Here is a 13,581-nt window from a genome sequence, read left to right as displayed (position 1 = left end):
AATTTTATATCCAGTCACTATGCTGAAGGTGTTTATCAGGCTTAGTAGTTATCTGGTGGAATTTTGGGGGTCACTTAAGTACACTATCATATCATCTGCAAGTAGTGATATTTTGACTTCTTCCTTTCTAATTTGTATCCCTTTGACCTTCTTTTGCTGTCTGATTGCTTTAGCTAGGACTTTGGGTACTATATTGAACAAGTAGGGAGAGAGTGGGCAGCCTGGTCTAGTCCCTAATTTTAGTGCAATTGCTTCAAGTTTCTCTTCATTTAGTTTGATGTTGGCTAGTCATTTGCTGTATATAGCTTTTACTATATTAAGTATGGGCCTTGAATTCCTGATCTTTCGAAGTCTTTTAACATGAAGTGGTGTTGAATTTAGTCAAATGCATTTTCAGCATCTAATGAGATGATCATGTGGTTTTTTCTTTGAATTTGTTTATATAATGGATTATGTTGATGAATTTCTGTATATTGAACCATCCCTGCATCCATGGGATGAAGCCTACTTGATTGTGATGGATGATCATTTTGATGTGTTCTTGAATTTGGTTTGAGAGAATTTTATTGAGTATTTTTGCATTAATATTCATTAGGGAAATTGGTTTGAAGTTCTCTTTCTTTGTTGGGTCTTTGTGTGGTTTAGGTATAAGCATAACTGTGCCTTCATAGAAGGGATTTGGTAGTGTACCTTCTATTTCTAGTTTTTGGAATACTTTGGTCAATATTGGTATTAGGTCTTCCTTGATAGTTTGATTGAATTCTCCACTAAACCCATTTGTTTCTGGATTTCTTTGGTTGAAATCCTTTTAATAACTGTTTCTATTTCCTTAAGAGTTATGGGACTGCAGTGAACTAGATTGTTGGGGAAGGGTGGCAAGGGGGGAGGATGGGAGGAACACCCATAAAGAAGGGGGGGGGGGGGGATGTTTGCCGGAAACAGGAAAGGGAATAACACTCAAAATGTATATAAGAAATACTCAAGTTAATAAAAAAAAAAAGTTATGGGACTGTTTAGATGGCTTATCTGATCCTGATTTAATTCTTAGGGTCTGTGTGACATCTTCCCAGGATCTTCTGGCTTTCAAAGTCTTTGGTGAGAAGTCTGGTGCAATTCTCAAAGTTCTGCCTTTATATGTTACTTGACCTTTTCCCCTTACTTCTTTCAATATTCTTTTGTTTTGTGCATTTGGTGTTTTAATTATTTGGAGCAATTTCTTTTCTGGTCCAATCTATTTGGAGTTCTGTAGGCGTTTTGTATGTTTACGGGCATCTCTTCTTTAAGTTAGGGAAGTTTCTTCTATAATTTTGTTGAAGATATGTACTGGTCCTTTAAGTTGGGAATTTTTGCCCTCTTGTATACTATTAGCCCTAGGATTGATCTTCTCATTGTGTACCGGATTTCCTGGATGTTTTGTGTTAGGAACTTTCTCCTAGTGGGGTCTGGGTATAGAGATTTGTGGGACTGGGTCAGCTCTGGGTCAAAGCAGAAACTGGAAGGGTCCTGTCCCAGACTGCTCCTCAGTTCATGTGTCCTGAGGGCTCCTGGCAGGTCCCTCGGAGCAGAAGTGGTGGTCTTATCTCTGCTTGCAGTTGTGTCAGTGCTCCTTTTGATTGCTTTCCAGCTCTTGGTGCAAGCAGAGACTGGAAGGATCCTCTCCCTGACTGCTCCTAGTTTCCCGTGTCCAGATGGCTCAAGTGGGTTCTTTTGGGGTCAGGAATGTGGGCAGAAGTAGTGATCTTCCATGAATTCTCAGGATTGTCCACACTTCTAAGAACACTGCTCTCTTTCCCAAGGGATTTGGGTAGAGTAGTGTATAGGTCAGCTCAAGTGCAGGCAGAAACTGGAAAGGTCCTGTCCCCGAATGCTCCTAGGTTCCTGTGTCCAGAGTGCACTAGGCAGGTTCCTCTTGGTCCAGAAATGTGAATAGAAGTGGTGGTCTTTCCTGAGCTCTCAGGATTGTTCACACTTCTAAGAGTCCAGCTCTCTCGCCTACGGGATTTGGGTACAGAGAGCTGTGGGAATGGGTCAGATCTGGGCGCAGGCAGAAAACAGTAGGGTCTCGTTCCAGACTGCCCCTGGATTTATGTCCTGAGGGCTCTGGGTGGGTCCCTTGGAGCAGAAGTGGTAGTCTTACCTCTGGATAGTCTGTACCTCAGGTGTGTCAGTGCTCCTGGTGACTGGCTTTCAGCTCTGGGCTCAGGGAGAGACTGGAAGTATCCTCTTTTTGACTGCTTCTTGGTTCCTGTGTCCAGAGTACTCTAGTCGGGTTCCTCTTGCCAGGAATATGAGTAGAAGTGATGGTGTTCCCTGGGCTTTCAGGATTGTCTGCATTTCTGAGAGTCCAGCTCTGTCCCCCAAGGGATTTGTGCTGTGAGACCAGTTCAGCTCTGTGTTCAGGCAGAAACTGGAAGCACATAAAGTGAATCTTAAAAGGATACTCCATTGCAGAACTGTCTCCCAGGTGCGTTATCAAGTGGATATACAAGGTTTGGAGATACTAATTATCCCACATTCCTGAAAATATCACATATGTTGTCGTGGTCTGTAAATGTATAAACCTTTAGTGAACTGCACCATTAAGATCAGTGTGCTTTATATATAGTTGCACCTCTGTGAGTTTTTCCTTTCTTAGATAAAAGGTAATAAAAGAACTAGAGAACAAAGCAGATGCAGTCAGTATATATGTGATCTGTGGAAGAAAGGACTGGCTAGCTAGAATTTATGAAGTGACAGGAGAGTTCTTTTTCTCAGCCTCCCTCCTTCCCTTCTCCTCCTCCCTTCTTCCCTCTACCCTTCCTTCTTCCATCCTTGCTTTCTTCCTTCCTCTCTACCTTCCTTTTTGTAATGGGAAGACTTAAGCATGTCTAATTGCCAATGGCTAATGAGAAGATCAATTAAAGAAGAAAATTGATTTAGATATTTGTGGTGCTACATGCCTATAATCTCAGTGCTTAGAAGACTAAGGCAGAAGGATTATAAATTCAAAGCCAACCTGAGCTACCAGCTAGCCTCAGCTACACAATGAGACCCTGGCTCTTAAACAAAACAAATAGAGTATGATGTGTTCACATCAGAAAGAAGAGGAATAACCATGAGGAAAGTCCCAGGAAAACTGAGAGTCCAATCTAAGCAGAGCTGTCTGTAGACAGGGAGAGACATCCCCACTGTCCCAGGCACAGGGGCCTAGGTAGGGACAGACATAGGACACTCTTAGGATTAGGAACATCATACACATTTGTTCTCTATCAAAAAGCTAGATCAATATAGCAGGAGGTAGCAATAGAGTGGAAGTGGAATTGAGAAAAGAGAAATATTTGAAATATTTGAGAAATGGGATGAACATGTTAAGAACTTATTAGGAAGATCATGTGACTTTTTCCATCAAGGTCAATTGGAAGCAAAAAGCTGAGATTTGCTAAAGGGCACAAGAAGAGATAGGTCAGAGACAATTAAGGTCATTGGCCAAGGGTGTTAGTAAAGTAACATGTCATGCAGCGTAAGGTGAGGAGATGGGGAAGTCAGGAAAGCAGAGGGCTGGTTAATATAAAGTCAACAGAGGATGTGAAGTACTGTCCTGGAAGATGGCAGGCAGGGTAGGAGGACATGGCCAGAAAGGCATGCAGACCTGCCTGCTCAGTGATGACTAATTGTGACAGCTGGGGTAACATGTCACCCCAGAGGTGACATGTTACAGCTGGGGCACCTGTCACCCAGAGGTTAAAAGCTGTGTTTGTCAGCACTCCCTGTATCTACCCAGTCACAGGCTTGTGTAGTAACAAGGCCATATTAGAGTTTAGATGCTTCTTTTATCAAAAATTAAAAAAAATCCTGCTTTCTGTATTTACATCTTCCAAGCCCGTGTCCTGTGTCTCTCTTCCTGTAATTATTTATATCATATGCTAACCTAATGTTCCTCGACATGCATTTCAGCAACTGTCTCATCAGTTCACATACTGAACCTCTCACCTGAATACATGAACAATCATCATAGCACACAGTCCTTTTTAAACCTATGTACTTTAATGTATTTCCAAAAGAAAGGACTGTCTATCAACAGTATTATGAGAGTATAGACCACTTTAAAAAGCTTAAAGGGGATATCATTAGATTAATACAGTTAGGCTTAGCTTGTCATCCTAAGAAGGTAAACAAACAAACTAACTAAAACCAAACAAAAAAATAACCCAACCTCCTATTTTGTTGAATAGTTGGGAAACTGGGAAAAAATTTAATTGCTAAAATAATCCTAGTTTGTATTAATATGCCTCACCTTGACCATTAAGCAGTCTTCCATTAAAACTAAGTAGTTTTCCAAATTGGTAAAGACATTAAGTACCAAAGGTTCTGATGCTATCCAAAGAGAATATGTATTTCTATTCTTTAACCTTATGATGTACATTCAATCATAGACAGTAAGAAAACAATTTCCAGTCATTAAAATTGATGAAAAGAAAGGTCTCCATTTTCCTTTACTTTCCACGAATGGAAGAACAATAACAAAACATAGATACCTGATAGGTTGCTGCCCCTCCCTCTGGGAAAATGATCTTTTCTTCCTCGACCTTAACATTTTGGTAGATGGTACAATGTGGGTAGAAGTGACTTGGGTTACTTCCTCAAGTTTTAAGAGGAACCCATTCATGATCCACCCATGTCTCATTCCCTTCTTCAGCAAGGAGAATCTGCTGTCTGCTCAAATCCACAAGAGAATATCAGCCCAATATGAGAGGACAGGTGTTATGGGCAAGACCTGCTATAGCAGAACCCAGTCTAGGCTGACTGGCAGATTCCACAGTCTCCAGGCTAGGTTTATGTCCAAAGCCTGGTAACTGTTAATGAGGAGAAGCAATCATCTGGAGCATGAAATTAACACCACCTGACTGATCAGGATAGTTGGGCAGATTGGTTTCCTTTCTCTTGTCAACTTTAATTGGCTCATAAGGACAGCTTGAATCCAGTCCATGGAGAGGGATACTGAAGCTATACTCTCAACTGTCAGAAGCGAATGCTCTGCTTATGAACGCATCTGCCAGGGAAGGGAGGTGTGCTGAGCTGCCCTTTTCAGCCTGTGCAGCAACATTCCTGCTCATGATCATTTTTATTTTCAGCATTGTATAGGAGGCCTTATTTTTTGAGCCAGAAATAAACAGTTCATCAAATATTTTTAATTAACAGTTTCGTTTAATTCACTGACTAGAGGGGAAATGTAACTATGGGATGTGACCACAAGATTCTTTCTCAGTCAGATACTAAGGAAGTGTGTGTCTTTGTCAGAGCATTGCTAGTGGACTTTTGACTTATTATGTTCAGGGTACAGGTCAAGCCTGAACATCTTGCAGCAGAAAGAACAAAATCTGTAAATAGATTTGTATAAAACAGCATGGTAGCTTTTCAGGGGAACCGAAGAATCAGAAACAGGTTTGGGAAGAAGGTCAGAGGGGCCTAACAACTTGATGGGAGGGTTGGGAGAGGAGAGGAACATGGTCACAGGAAGTGCTTCCAGGGGACAGAAGCACTGAGGATGTTAGAGAGCTGGGATAGGAAAATGTGACACAAATATTTTAAACCTGCTCTGGTTTGAATATGAGCTGTCTCCCACATGCTCATGTGTTCTTAGCACCCATCTGATGGTGCTATTTTGGGGCTTCTGGGAATTTTGGGATGTGGAGTCAAACTAGAATCTTGGGAAATAGAGTGAACCTCTGATCCAATATGACTGTTGTTTTTAGAAGGGAAGACAGTTGGACAAAGGCACACAGAGGGAATGGCATATGATGCATGGAGCTATGCCACCACAAACCATGAGCTACTAGAAGATAGAGAAAAGATGTAGGCAGAGCCTTGAAAGGGCCCACAGTTCTGCTGACACTTCTAGATGCTTTCAGAATCATAAGACAGTACATTCCTCTTAAATAGGCCATTAAGTTTGTAGTACTTCATTACTGTAACTAGGAAACTAGCACTGCATATCACACACACACACACACACACACACACACACAAACACTTCATTACAACACACATTTATCATAAGAACCTCAGTGCATATACATACCACATCATACGCAAATGCATCACATGAAACATGCACCCTACTCACATACACACATGCAATCACAGACCAAATTGTTTTAATTACACACATGCATAAAATACTACATATACATACCACACATACACAGACCATTGCTAAAATCAAAACAACCATGAATTGTGACACCCTAAGGACTGGACTGGAGTTTGTGGAGGAGTCAGGCTATACCAGAGGGTGATGACATGCAGGAGGCAGAATGCTGAGTGGGGAGATCAAGAAAGTGGCAGCAGCAACAGAGAGAAGTAGAGGGGCTTGGACTCATCCATGTGCCTCTGTGCAAGAGTTCTCAAAGTCCTTGGGAAAGTAGTTTACTTCCTGAAGCATATGGGATGGCATTTGAGACTATCTTTACTAAATCACTTGCTGTAGAAGTTAGAAACATCTGGAAGCTGACATCTGGCTCCCAATTTCACTGTCAGGGAATAGTATAAATAATGAGTAATGTGAGGTAACAGGACCCACCACCACCTCCCAAAGAAGACAGGCTCTCAGCCAGCCAGGCTGCCCACTCTTTGATCTCATTTTCACGACTTTCTGTGCAGAGGTAATGAGTTGACCACTTTGTGGGGTCTTTGGGGGTAAGCTGATGGCAGCTTGATTTAATACCTGCTGATTCCAAGGAGGAAGTGACCTTGGCTGTCTCTGATGGAGGTAAATTTCTATTTCTCCTTCAGCTTGGAGCTGTCTAAGGGAGGATAATCATTGACCTAGGAGCCTCACCTCCAATGCTGCTTGGATGAAAGGAAGAAGGAAGAAATGCAGATATTGTTTTTCAGCCCTCTTCTTTTAGTCTTTCTATAAGCAAAGTACAGCCAGAAAACATTCGAGCTACTGTGGATTTCTTCCACATAAGAATTATACAGGCAGGGGGTGGGGGTGTCCAGGAAAGTCTGCCTGGATTGCCACTCATCAACCATTCTCCAAGCAGAAGAGAGAGGATATGGGACGTCAAATATGGGACGAGTTGAAATCAAGTTCAGATTCAACTGAGTGCAAGTGGCTGGTATACAGCTAAAAAGGGGCTTTGAGTTGATTTCTGATTTCATCCTTTTAAATTTGTATTTTACTTCAAACACAGTGGAGGGAAATTATGAGTTTTTTTTTCTCTCCTTCATGAAACAAGGAAAATGACATACTTTGGGAAGATGATCTGTTTTCTAGAAATATATCTGCAATTCCCTGTGCCCTTGGGAATGGCTAGGCAATAAACTCAAAGTTTCACACATTATATTATTTGGGCAGTTGCTTTGTTCAGCTATCTGTCTGTTTGTTTTAAAGCCAAGTGTCACTACGTACCCAGGCTGGCTTTCAATTCATGATCACCTTGCCTCACCAAGTGCTGGGATTATAGGTATGTGTCACAATGCCTAATAGAACTGCTTTAAATGTTCTCTGTTCACAGATGGGAAGCCTAGGGCTTAAAAGGGTTAAACTTGGTCAGCCGTGTATCTGTCCAAGCCCTCTAAAGCCAAACCTTAGTCCTACTCTGCTTCCTCCACAGAGAATTCAGCTGGAGGGCTTTTCATTAGAAAAGGTTAAACAAAATAGAACAAAACAAACAAGTGAGTTTAAATTCTTCTATAAGCTTTGTTTATAACTTTTCTGTTTTCCATCATTTTTTTGCCAAAGTACAAAATACGATAAATTTCTATACAAAAATAAGCCAGACTTGAAAGAGATGAGATGTGTAATATCAATCTAAGATGTCGTATGTAGACTGTTGATAAAGGGTCACACAGAGAATACAGGTCTGAAAAGGAATTTATAAACCGAGGCAGGCTAAGTGCGCTTATTGACTTGGGGTGTAGCTCAGTGATAGAATGCTTGCCTGATGTGTATAAGAGGTGCTGAACTCAGTCCACAGCACTACAGAGGATGGGGAGGGTACTCACTCCAAGTTTTGTTGTGACACTAAAGTGAATCTAGACATGTGAAACACTTAACCTCCAGTAAAGGCCCTACTAAGGATGCTAGCTAGCAATCAGCTCTTGTTCAATGGAACAGTGACAATCTTTTATCCCCAGCAAAGAACAACTTAAGGTTTTAGACAAACTAATATGTCACCAAAAACAACTGAAAACACCCTCCAAACATCCCTTTTTTCTGAAGCTTTTCATTTGAAATAATTTCAAACATACAAAAGGTTACAAAGATCAAAGTAGAAGGAACATTAGTCTTCCCAACATTTGCTTATCATTAGCATCGAATTCCTCTGCTTGTCACTTGAATGCAAATCATAGAAACCTCTGTATCTGATTACTATTGATAACTCATTTGTTTGTTTGTTTTGGGGTTTGGGGACAAAGTATACTGTAGCCCAGGCTGACCTTTAATTTACTAGGTAGCTGAGGCTTGCCTTGATTTGATCCCTTACCTTTTGCCTGATGCTGGGATCGCAGGTATGCTCCACAATGCCTAACTCATTTACAACCCACCCTTTACTCATTTATGACACTATCATCTCATAAGCTCACATTTGAATAAACCCCCAATTTGATGAAAATGTAAGGAGGAAAACTGCTAAAGGCAAAATCAAAGATATGTCTTTCTAAGTACAGGAGGAACTGCTCAACATTCTTTATATCAGTGAAGCATGAATCTAAACTATACTGAGTAAGGTGTGGTGTCACATACTATTAAGCCTAGCACAGGTAGGTGGATTGCTGTGAGTTTCAAGCCAGACAGGTCTATGTACCAATTATCCACTTCTTATGAAAATTAATATGGAGAGTCCTCAGGAAACTAAAAGTAGAATTTATATATAATTCAGTTTTGTGTTCCTATGTTCATCCCTAAAAGAACAGAAGAACCAAAGGACAGAGATATTTACATACCTATACAATATTCACAGCAGCTAGGTTATAGCATCTGCCTGGGTGCCTATTAATGGTGACTGAAGAAGACAACATAGTGCATGTCCACAAAGAACAAAATCACCTTATATAGAATAAGAGATATCCAGGTAAAGAGAATAATAACCTAATGGTAAAATCTCTATTCAAACATAGAGGGTGATTTTAGCCCAAAGAATGGCACACAACCAGCATGAGATTAGGCCCATTATCATTCGCTCATGGGGAAATGCCTAAATTAGTGAACTAATACATTCGATGGGGTTACTTATAGATATATGCACTACTCAAAGACAGCTACATCTCCAGGAAGTCTCCTGGGTAACTTCCAGGCAGCTACACTCCTGAAGAGTCCAACCTGCAGCATAGAGAACTTATAAAAAACTGTAAAGTTGTTCATCGCAGCCTTATTCATAATAGCCAGAAGCTGAAAAGGACCCAGATGCCCTTCAACAGAGGAATGGGTACAGAAAATGTGGTACATCTACACAATGGAATATTACTCAGCTATCAAAAACAATGACTTTATGAAATTCATAGGCAAATGGAGGGAACTGGAAAATATCATCCTGAGTGAGGTAACCCAATCATAGAAAAACATACATGGTATGCACTCATTGATAAGTGGCTATTAGCCCAAATGCTTGAATTACCCTAGATGCACAGAACACATGAAACTCAAGAAGGATGACCAAATTGTGAATGCTTCACTCCTTCTTTGAAAGGGGAACAAGAATACCCTTGGGAGGGAATAGGGAGGCAAAGTTTAGAACAGAGGCAGAAGGAACACCCATTCAGAGCCTGCCCCACATGTGGCCCATACATATACAGCCACCAAACTAGATAAGATGGATGAAGCAAAGAAGTGCAGACTGACAGGAACCGGATGTAGATCTCTCCTGAGAGACAAAGCCAGAATACAGCAAATACATAGGCGAATGACAGCAGGAAACCACTGAACTGAGAACGGGACCCCCGTTGAAGGAATCAGAGAAAGACTGGAAGAGCTTGAAGGGGCTCGAGACCCCATATGAACAACAATGCCAACCAACCAGAGCTTCCAGGGACTAAGCCACTACCCAAAGACTATACATGGACTGACCGTGGGCTCCAACCTCATAGGTAGCAATGAATAGCCTAGTAAGAGCACCAATGGAAGGGGAAGGTCCTACCAAGACTGAACCCCCAGTGAACGTGATTGTTGAGGGGAGGGCGGTAATGGGGGGAGGATAGGAAGGGGAAGCCCATGTAGAAGTGGAGGAGGAGGGGTTAGGGGGACATTGGCCTGGAAACCGGGAAGGGAAATAACAATCGAAATGTAAATAAGAAATACCCAAGTTAATAAAGATGAAAAAAACTGTAAAGTTGGCAATGGTTGTACTAAATCCCCCAAAAAAGGCACACAACAAAGCCAGACACAGAAAATGAGGGTGACATGTTTTCTGTCATATGTGTAGCCTAGGAAACACAGTGATGATGTGAAAGCAGAAGTAGCTATCAAGGAAAAGGAAAACAGATGGGCAGGTCCATGGGAATACTGGCGACAATCTATAATGGGAGAACGTGATGAGCACTATGAATGCGCCATCATGGAAATAGTATTTTGTACAGTTAATATGACTACCCAACATCACAAAGAGACTAGAGATCGCTCTAGCTATGTGAAGAAGCCAAATTTAATTCTTTATAACTGTAGAGCTGAGATATTCACTTGCTTGTCATATCACATTTGTCCCATTCTTAGGGTCTAGAAGTTACCCAGACTTCTTGTATCATGGTCCCATCTATCTTCAAAGTCAGTAGTGGAAACTTGTATCTATGGCAAAGTCATCTCCTGCTCTCAAATCCCTCTCAAAGATTTGAGAGTACTTCTTGGCAGCTCAGTCAGTAAGGCCAGACTTAGCCCTTTCCTAACAACAGACTTGGAATTTTAATGACATCTTCAAAGCTCAAGAGCTTCTGGATTTGTTTTTAGATAACTGGGAGTTGCATTTGGTTCATCTGGACAGGAATTTGGGGAACCACCAAAACATTATGCCTGCAATATGAGAGATTATTATAAATCTATTTTGGAGGCCGAGAGATGGCCAAGCAGTCAAGAATGCTTTCTACCTTTTCAAAGGATAGAAATTCTGTTACTATTCTGTTACTAGCACCCACACTGATTCCAGCTCTCCAGGACCTGATGCCTTCTTCAGGCTCCTTAGACACCAGTTTGCACTGGCATATACTTATGCACAGGGGAAGGCTCTCTTTCTTTCTCTCCCTCTCTCCCTTTCTCCTTCTCCCCCTCTCCCCCTCTCTCTCTCACACACAAGATGGTGAGATATAAATAATGAAGTAAAGTTTGGATCTGCTTTAGCCAGTTTGGGATGCCATAATAAAACATCACAAATTGGGCAGTTTAAACCACAGAAATTCCTTCTTCATGGTTCTGGAGGTTGGAAATTCAAGATCAAGGTCCTTGCAGGTTTGATCTCTCCTGTAGCCATCCTCCCTCCACCCCCTGTAGGTAGCTGCCTTAATACTGTTCCTTTTACAGCTTTTTCTTTGTATATGCACACTCCTTGTGTCTGTGTGTTCTAGCTTACTAGTTCTATGAAAATATCAGACATTGGATTGGGGCTTCCATTCATGATTTTTGTGGGACTGGGACAAACAGTTTAAGTGCAGTTAAGAATACAATAGTTACTGATTTATCAGGCTGGCTTTGAGGTTCAGCTCAGTAGGCTGTCTCATTTACCACACACTTTTACCATCACATACCATTATATAAATCCCAGCTTTTTCAAAAGGATCCCCTTATTTTTATTAGAATGTCTGATGCTTAGAGTCATCTAACTCTAGTATAGGTTATCCAGGCTCCATTCTTAGGGCCCTTTCATCCACCAAGACTGATTGAGTAGATGAGCTAGGCACAGAGACATGATGAAGAATGATTCAAATTTCTCCCTTTAAACAGTAGAATCAAGTATGGAAGATTTAAAAATACATTTTGCAATCTCTTACATCAAAACGTCTGTTTCTAGAACAGTTCAATAAAGTTAAGCTAAGACATTTGAATTAAAACTTTAAAGAAAGAAAAGCTTTGGCTACAGACACCATTATCCTCTGCTTCTCCACTGCATGGACATTGCCATCGTGCTTGTCTCTCACTTGATTGCGGCTCATTGGTAGATCCATTTAATTCAAGAAAATGGAGACCAAACAGCCAGAAGAAACCTTCCCTAACACTGAAACCAATGGTGAATTTGGTAAATGCCCTGCAGAAGATATGGAAAAGGAACAAGCCTTTAAAAGATCTAGAAATATGGATGTGACGGTTGAATCACGCATTTTGCTTCACAGCAAGAATGCTGGGGCAGTGATTGGAAAAGAAGGCAAGAATATTAAGGCTCTCCATACAGTCTACAATGCCAGTGTTTCAGTTCCAGAAACACTGGCCCCGACTGCATACTATCAGTGTGGATATTGAGTTGATTGGAGAAATTCTGAAGAAAATCATCCCTACCTTGGACAAGAGCCTGTAGTTGCCATCACCCACTCCGATCAGACAGCTCCCGCTTGAATCTGATGCTGTGGATGCTTAAATCACCAGTATTCTAAAGGGAGTGACTTTGACTGCGAGCTGAGACTGTTGATTCATCAAATCTGGCAGTAGGAAATATTGGTGTTAAAGGTGCTAAAATCAAAGAACTCTGAGAAAACACTCAGACAGCAATCAAGCTTTTCCAGGAATGCTGCCCTCATTCTACTGACAGAGTTGCTCTTATTGGAGGAAAACCTGATAGGGTTGTAGAATGCAACAAGATCATCCTTGACCTTATATTTGAGTCTCCCATCAAAGGACATGCACAACCTTACGATCCCAACTTTTATAATGAAACTTATGATTATGGTGGCTTTACAATGATGTTTGATGACTGCCGAGGACATTCTGTGGGATTCCCCATGCCAGGAAGAGGTGGTTTTGACAGAATGCTTTCTGGTCGGGATAGGCACCCCATACCTCCTTCTAGAAGAGATCATGATGATATGAGCCCTCATTGAGGACCTCCTCCATCTCCTCCTGGTTGAGGTGGAAGCCTGGAATCTTCGTCTTCCTCCTCCACCACCCACAGGGGGAGATCTATTGGCTTACAACAGAATGGGACAGCCTGGAGACCGCTATGATGGCATGGTTGGGTTCAGTACTGATGAAACTTGGGACGCTACAATTGACACATGGAGCCCATTAGAATGGCCAATGGCTTATGAACTACAGGGTGGTTCTGGATATAATTATTTTTAAGCAGGGGGTCGTGGGTCACACAGTGATCTCGATGGACCTATTATCACTACACAAGTAACTATTCCCAAAGATTTGGCTGGATCTATTATTGGCAAAGGTGGTCAGTGGATTAAAGAAATTTGTCGTGAGTCTGGAGCGTTAATCAAAAGTGATGAACCTTTAGAATGATCAGAAGATTGGATCATTACCATTCCAGGAACACAGAACCAAATACAGAGCACATAGTATTTGCTGCAGAACAGTGCGAAGTAGTGTGCAGATGTTGAAGGATTCTAATGCAAGATATTTTTCTCTTTTATACTGTGAAGCAGTTTTCGTGAAGGTTTTTCTAAGACTAGCAA

At 41.4% G+C, this 13,581-nt stretch overlaps 1 pseudogene; it reads left to right on the top strand.

Annotated features, from left to right (window-relative positions):
• Nucleotides 1-12,142: 12,142 nt before the first annotated feature.
• Nucleotides 12,143-13,516, top strand: LOC116900178 (annotated as a pseudogene).
• The last annotated feature ends 65 nt before the right edge of the window (nucleotides 13,517-13,581 follow it).

The sequence above is a fragment of the Rattus rattus genome, chromosome 5, assembly GCF_011064425.1.
Source record: "Rattus rattus isolate New Zealand chromosome 5, Rrattus_CSIRO_v1, whole genome shotgun sequence".
NCBI classification, from domain to species: domain Eukaryota; kingdom Metazoa; phylum Chordata; class Mammalia; order Rodentia; family Muridae; genus Rattus; species Rattus rattus.
The sequence above is the reverse complement of the archived record's forward strand: the minus strand, read 5'-3'. Positions and strand labels throughout refer to the sequence as shown.